The sequence below is a fragment of the Falco naumanni genome, chromosome 11 (assembly GCF_017639655.2).
Source record: "Falco naumanni isolate bFalNau1 chromosome 11, bFalNau1.pat, whole genome shotgun sequence".
NCBI classification, from domain to species: domain Eukaryota; kingdom Metazoa; phylum Chordata; class Aves; order Falconiformes; family Falconidae; genus Falco; species Falco naumanni.
This window is the reverse complement of record NC_054064.1, coordinates 6,080,740-6,087,813: the sequence shown is the minus strand read 5'-3', so window position 1 is coordinate 6,087,813 and position 7,074 is coordinate 6,080,740. Positions and strand designations below refer to the sequence as shown.

At 52.9% G+C, this 7,074-nt stretch overlaps 1 long non-coding RNA gene across 4 annotated transcripts; it reads left to right on the top strand.

Annotated features, from left to right (window-relative positions):
- Positions 1-7,074, top strand: LOC121095918. 4 transcript variants are annotated; one of them, XR_005830246.1, is made up of 4 exons: positions 1-177; positions 778-1,161; positions 2,825-2,988; positions 5,361-7,074. It is a non-coding gene; the product is annotated as an uncharacterized LOC121095918 (long non-coding RNA). The 4 variants fall into 4 exon arrangements; XR_005830245.1 differs by having other exon boundaries at positions 778-2,502; XR_005830243.1 differs by having other exon boundaries at positions 1,031-2,988.

Sequence of the window (7,074 nt, the reverse complement as noted above, 5' to 3'; positions counted from 1 at the left end):
CCCAACAGAAACTGGCCATTCTGGGTATTTTTAGCTCTTTGCAAAAGACCACTAACATCTCTTTCTCTCTCCCTTTTTTTTTTTTTTTGTTTTGTTTTGTTTAACTCCCTGAAGACTGTCTGCTCTTTGGGGCTGCCTTCGATACTGCATCATTAGCATCACATCTCTGCAGTGAAGGTAAGCCAGTGCTCAGCACTCCCCAGGACTGACTCACAGGGAGACTCATCTCCTCTCCTTGCTCTCTGGGTGCCCAGCCCTCTGAGAAGAGACTCCCTGGCTGGGAGGATGACGGGCTTAGAGATGTTCACATGTCCTGGGATGGGTTTTATCAGGAAAGGAATTTGAGCTTCCTGAGAGGGAGGTGACACAGCCTGGCAGTAGGGCGTTGGTTTGGGACACAAAATTGGGTGGCTTCTGGTTTTGGAGCGTTCTCACAGTATGGTACCTCTCATTTCCCCCCTCCTCCCTTTCAGAATTGAAAACAGTCAAAATTAGAGGAAAACCTGGCTCCTGAGCATTTTTCCCCTCCGGTCCCTTCACCTGGCTTGTTTTTCTTGTTCTCCTACAATTTCAGCTGGCTGAGTTTCAGTGCCAGCCTATTGAAAGGAAAGGCACGTGCTAGCTTATGGAGGGAGAGAGACCCGAGACAGGATAAATCTGGAGGCAATGAGATTGGGGGGAGGCAAGTCAGCTGCTCTGACACTTTTATTATGGAGCCAGGCTGCTTGGGAATGAATCTTTGTTGAAGCATGTGTTACTGGATGACATTTCTACCAGGTCTCGGCAGTAACCTTCGCCAAGCCTCACTGCCCAGCCCTGCGTTCGCCTGTTCCTGAGACGAGGGGAGCAATTGTCAGCTGGAAATGCCACAGGCAGCAGGGCTCGATGGTGCTCGATGTACCTCTGATGAGTCTGAAAGCACCTGGACTTTGGCACCGCAAACTCTTCAGGCTTTGGTGACTTCAGCTTACAGATACATGTGTTGTTTTGCAAAGGAGGTGTTGGCTTCTGCATGTGTTTCTCATTTCAGAAATGGCAAGGATACAACAGAGACCAAAATGAAATCCTCCTTATTGTCCAGAAGGATGGATAACTGCAAGGAAAGATTATTCCACAGCGCTGGAAAAAGAAGATCTACTTGCTCAGTGACCTGGTGGTGAGGTACTGGCTCTGCTTCATACAGAGGCTGGAAGCCAGGGGAGATTTTGGGTTACAAAGAGGGCTGGGCAGCGTTTGCTGCCCTCCCTGCTCCATTCCTGTATCACTGTCAGCTTAGATTCCATATCAAGAGGGTGATGTTGTGGCTGGCGGCGACAATAGCAGAATGTCACTGGCGGAGGTGAAATCTTTCCCTCCATGAAGGTACTTTTTCCTTTCCCTTCCCCATGGCTTACACCAAGAGCCGCTGGCTCCCAGTGCCAAGCGGGACATGTGCACGTGCTTCTCAAGGGACAGGGTATACTGTCCTGAGCATCACTTTTCTTGCTGCGTCGGCAAGCCGTTCTGTGTCATCGATGCCTCTTTGTGCAGTGACCTGGCACAGAGGGAAACCCCTCGTTACTGTCTGAGATAAACCGGGAGCATTGGGAGCTGCCGTGTCTGCCATCATGGCAGCATTGCACAGAGCGGCCCTTTGCCATGCTGGTGCTCTTGTACCAGCGGGAGGTCTGCCAGGGATGTCCCTTCAGAGCCCCAGGGGCCATCTGTGCTCTTCAGGGGCCAGGCCTGAACTAAGGCAGGGTCCGAGGGGCAGGCAAACGTGCTGATGGTTCCCATTGTCTGCAGGCTGTCTCTCACCTCCTCTGAACAGGAGCTAATCTTGTAGAAGAGCGCCTGTGCCCACACTCTTCCAGCAGCTCCTCTGCCAGCCTGCTGTCCTCAAGGGCTGGTTCAGCAAAGCCTTAGTGCTGTTTTGGGTCCAGCTTTCAATTTCCAGCGGGTTACGGAGGAAAGAATGAAGGTAGCTGCCACTGCCAGGCCATGCTAGAAAACAGAGGCAGGGGAGACAGGCCTCTGTGCACTTAAAGATCCAAGAGCTTAATCTGAATCTGGTTCTCTATTAGACCTGATCCTGTCTTGCATCTTTTCCAGCTGATGCCTGAGCCTGTCTTTGGCTTGGTGTTTGGTTTTTTTTTTCTCCTTTCCCCCTTTTTTCCTCACCTTATGAAAAATGGCTTTGCCATCTGCATCTGTCAGGAGTCCGCTGAGCTGGGTGTACGGCTCAGTGAATATACAAATGTGTGGTTGGATCACGGCCCTCCCTGACAGGCCAGAGATGAATACCAAACGTGCAGGGAGAAGAGTGCGTTCCCTTCCTCTGCTGCTGCCGCCTCTGATGGTTGTTTTTCTTATCCCAAGGAGGCGTAAGAATCGCCTTTGGGAGCAGTGCTTCCTTCTGCTCCTGTTCCGCCTTGCCAAGGATCAGTTCTCTGCCATCCGTCATCAGATGAGTCCTCTCCTTGCTCTCACATCTCAGCTGCTGATGGGAATGCCAGGGAAGGGGTAACTGGTTTACCCTGATTGATTTTTCCTACCACCTTCTTCCCTCTCCCTTTTGCATTCCACCACCTAGGCCGGTTACAAGGCCATCAGCAGGCTGGAGCTTGAGGACACTTGCCTTTGCTTGCTGGTCCAGGTGCTTTTTAAGAGAGATAAGGATGAGGTAGAGGGGAGGGGATTGTTCGGCTTTACCCATGTGGCTTAAAATGTAATTTTGAATGGGAGTGTTCAGCAGTGTCATGCATGACTCCACGTAAGATGTGCTGAGAGCACCCAAGCGCTCCTGCATGCCTGGGCTTCACGGTGGCCCCTTTCCCTGCTGTAGGTGACCAGCGTGGTGGGGCTCTGCAAGGAGGAATGCTCCAGCTGTGAGATCAGCAGTTGCCGTCACTCTGCAGGCTCACTCAGGTACCCAAAGGGAGCTGACAACCTGCCTTGACCCCTGTGGATTTGCTCAGCTCCTCCTGCTTCTTGGATTTCTGCAGTCTGGTACATGAGCTGCTTCTCTGGCCTTGATGTACTAAGCAGCTTTCAGCCAGGTGGGCTCAGAGGAGCGGGCAAGCAGAAAATGCAATGAGTCTCTCCATGCTCGTGCCACAGCTATCTGGTCAAGGAGGGGAAGTTTCAGGGAGGGCATACCCCTGCTTTGGCAGGAGGAGGTAGCAGGCAGCTTGAGCTGAGCTGGTTTTTTGACAAGCAGATGGATGTTCAGCAGGGGCCCAAGAAAACCCTTTTGCTTCAGGCTAGCTGTGCGCCCTCCAAACCGCAGCATTGTGCTGATGCGAAAAAAAGCATCGCTCCGTTGACGCTCAGCCTGAATTACCTCTTCCGGCACCTGATTCGGGACTCGGCGACTGTCCCCTCCAGCCACCGGCTCCCAGCAGGAGCCCGTTGCGAGCTTGCAACCAGGCAAGGATGCAGCAGGAGCCGGTGAGCAGTGAGGAAGGCGAGTGATAGCAGATTCCTCTGGTGTCTCCACACCGCGGGGCTCTTGGCGAGTGAGCGCTCGGCTGCTTTGAAAGCTCTTAGTGCTCCTGCAGGTGGGAGCCAATTTGTCTGCTTTCCTGCCCAGGTGCCATCTGCTTGTAGGATTGCCTGCACGGTGGATGAGCGCGACGGGGACGGCAAAGGGAAGGGGCTGCTGGGGTGGGAGAGATGAGCGTAAAACTTTGCCTGGGTAACTTCAGCACTTCTGGCTGCCGTTGGGCCCCCTCCCCTGCATCGCGGCGGGGAAATCACAGCCTGTCAATTGCTGTTCCTGGAGCGTGATGGGGAGCTGAGGCACCGCTAATAGCAAGTTATCATTTTGATGCTAATTTCCTACCCTTAGCTCAGGCTGGGGGAGGCTCAGCCTGGGCGAAGGGAAACCGTTAGCAGATGGAGAAGCGGGGGCATGTGTGGGGATTGTTCTGCACCCCCAGAAGGGACTTCCAGCGGTCAGATGGTTAACCACCACTGGGAAAACTGGTAGGCAGGTGCTGAGGTCAGTCACGTGGATATGGGAGGGGAGCAGGGAGAGGGATGCTTTTTTCCAAATTTCTTGTAGGGATTTCTCTAGTGCTTTAGTCTTTGGCTTGAATTTGGTCTTTGCTGCTTGTTGCCAGCCATCAGTCCAGTGTGACCCAGGGGATACTCGGGCGCTGGCTGGGCTGCAGCTGGTGGCGTGGTTGCCCTTTTAACAGAGGAGCCGAGCAGGGGTGGGTTTAGCTACTGCCTTTTTGTGAGGAGCTCCCCAGGTCAGGAGCCTGGACATATGTGCTGGGCAATGCGCTTCAAAGCAGGGTGATTTTGAAGCCATTCTTGAGATACCCAAGAGCAAAAAAAAACAAACCTTGCCTTTTTGCCATGGGAACAAGGTCTGCTGCCCCAAGCTGGAGAGCTGGCAGGAGAAACCAGTGGCTGAGTTTGGGGTCACGGAGGAAACTGAACCATTTCCCAGCCCTTCCCAGAGGTGGGAATTCCCACATCCAACCTCCTGGTCAGTCTCCTCTAGCCATGCTCAGCAAGTGGAAGAGCCTGTGCTGCTCCCCAGGCTGGTGTAGTTGCCTGGGAGCTTCTGGGGAGTTTGAAGAGAGGTGACTGGTTGCAGTAGGAGTGTGGGGCTTGTTTGGGATTGTGTTGGCAGGAGTCAGGGAGGTTCTTCTACCATTTCTAGACCTGCTTGGACACCTTAGGACTAAAGGGACATGAGCTCAGATGCTGTGCCCGTCTGGGAAGAAACTGGTTGCCTGCTGCTGAGGGACAGCGTTGTTTTAAGGCAAGGGCCCAGTAGTCTCCTTGTCTGTGGCGTGACACATCTCCTGAAGACCCACCAGCCTGTGCTGATCTAGACCATTGGCTTCATAATTTCCTATGAAAGGAATATGTGGATTTTAAAAAAAAACCTTTCAAGACCATTTTAAAACTCTTTTGGCATCTGGTAGAGCGGCAATGGAGCGACAAAAGCAGCCATGATAAAGGGAAGGAAAACCAGCAACCGGTTAAATGGTGAAGGGATGGGAAGCCAGGAGGGGACCATCCTGCCAGGAGGACACTAAGGCAAGGCTGTGTTAGCAGAGCAGCGTTGCTCGCTGTGGCTACCAACTATCAGATTGTGGGGTGGAGCATGACTCACTTTTTAAAGGAGTTATTTCCATCTGAAAAAATGGCTCCTATCTTTCTTAGAGCCTCTCCCCTGCCTTGAGTGAGGAGAGAGAGGAGAAAGCAAAGGGCTCCTTTTTCTTAGGTGAGGAGAATCAAACAAACTTTCCTGCGAGTAGCTCAGCAAGGAAATCAGTGCCTTACGTTTTGCCAAGAATAATACAGCCAAGTAGTGTGTGTGTGTGGGGGGGGAATAATATAAATTGTGTTGCTTTTCCCAGTTCAACACTCTGAATAATGAGCCTGCAAGCCAGAGGGAGAGCTCCTGGGAGAGGCGCCTGCGTTGCAGAAGGACACAACAGGTGTCTCGGATGGGCCAATATCTGAAGCGATTTCTCTCTAATTTTCTACATCAGTGAGAACACAGCGCGGTGCCATCAATCATAGTCAGCCTCCCCTCGGAAAGCCACCTCCTGCCTCCCCGTACTGCAGCGTCCCCTCTCCTCTTCTGCCCCTGGTTGGGGACCACAGGTGTCCTGGCCAGCAGTGCCTGGCAGGCGTCTTCTCTCCCGGGGTGGAGGGTTCTTTTTTGTTGTGTTTGAGCCTGCTTGCGTTTCTGCCGTTCTCCTTCCTCCACCCCTGGCACGTGTTCCTAGCCAGTGCTTTACTTCCAGGCTGCATCTCCCCTGCCTGGAGTCAGAAGAGGCCAAATACCCCTTTTATCCGCAATGAGGAGAAGGTGTGGAGCTGCTTCTCCTGGGAGAAGCACTTCTCCTGCTGGAGGAGTGATGGGGGGTGGTTTTGGTGGCTGTACTGCTCATCTGGGGACGGGTCGGTTGGGCTTTACAGCTCCCCTGAGGCTGCTCCTGCAAGCAGTGACCATCAAGGCATGTTCTGGGATTGCTGGTGCCTGGCTTCTTCACCCCAGCCCCAGCTCTGGGCGTGGAACACCGAAGAGAGCCATCTTTCGTGTTGGACCAGTGGTGCGATGCAGCAGCTCTCAGTTTCTCCTTTTGTGAAGTCCTCTGCTCCTTCCAGGCCTGGCCATTTTTCCAGCAGGCCCAGGGGCACCGCTTTGGCAGCAGTACTGGTGGTGGATGTCCTCCTGAGCAAGCCCGGGCCAGATGCACTCTGCAGCTGGCCAGAAGGCTGGTGGGCCATGGATCTGCGCTCGTGGCTTGCTCTTCTACTGGAGCATGGACATAGCTGATGGATTTAATGGCTCTTGCTTCTTCATCTCTCATGTGCTAGACTGGGTGCTCTTGTTCAATTGTGGTGGCTCTTGAACTTACCAAAACCTGGCTAACTGATGCCAGCTGTCATGACACAAAAGTGGTTTGCAAGTCCCGTTTCTGGCTCCGTGGGCTCAAGCACCAGCTAGAACCAAGAGCGGTGCTTCTTTCTTGAGCAGAGCCCTAGACAGAAGCATCTTCTGAATAAAGCCATGCGTTGCCACCTGCCTCTCAGCCTCTTAAACTGGCTTCTGAGAGCTGCCAAGGATCCTTGACCTCTCTTTCAGGCACGGTTTCCTGCATGTTTCAACCCTGCTCCGGTGCTGTGGAGCTGTTGCTGTCTTCTGTAATAGCTACTTTGTTTGCTTCCTGATTGCCTGCCCTTTCTGTAATGAGCTGTAATTCATCCTGGTTTATACGGTGCTCGGAGATACCTGGAGCAGGGAAGGTGTACCATTAAACCACCTTCTAGGCTGCTCTCTGGGCCGGGGTTGCTGATCTTCTGGAGATGTAAAACAGGGGGGACAAGGGGGACTGGATTGAAACGGGGAATAATTACCTAGCAGGGTAAAAGGGGCTGACTGGGCTGGAAGCTACTGGGAGCTGACACACAGGTGCAGATGAATGGCTATGGCAGGCAGGCAGGGCGGAGGGATGAAAGTCGATTTTTTAAAGCATCTGCTTTCCCCTCTTCCTCTGCTTTATAACCTGTTTTTATAGAGACTGTATGAGGAACGCATTTTTTTATTAGCAGCTTGGGAGT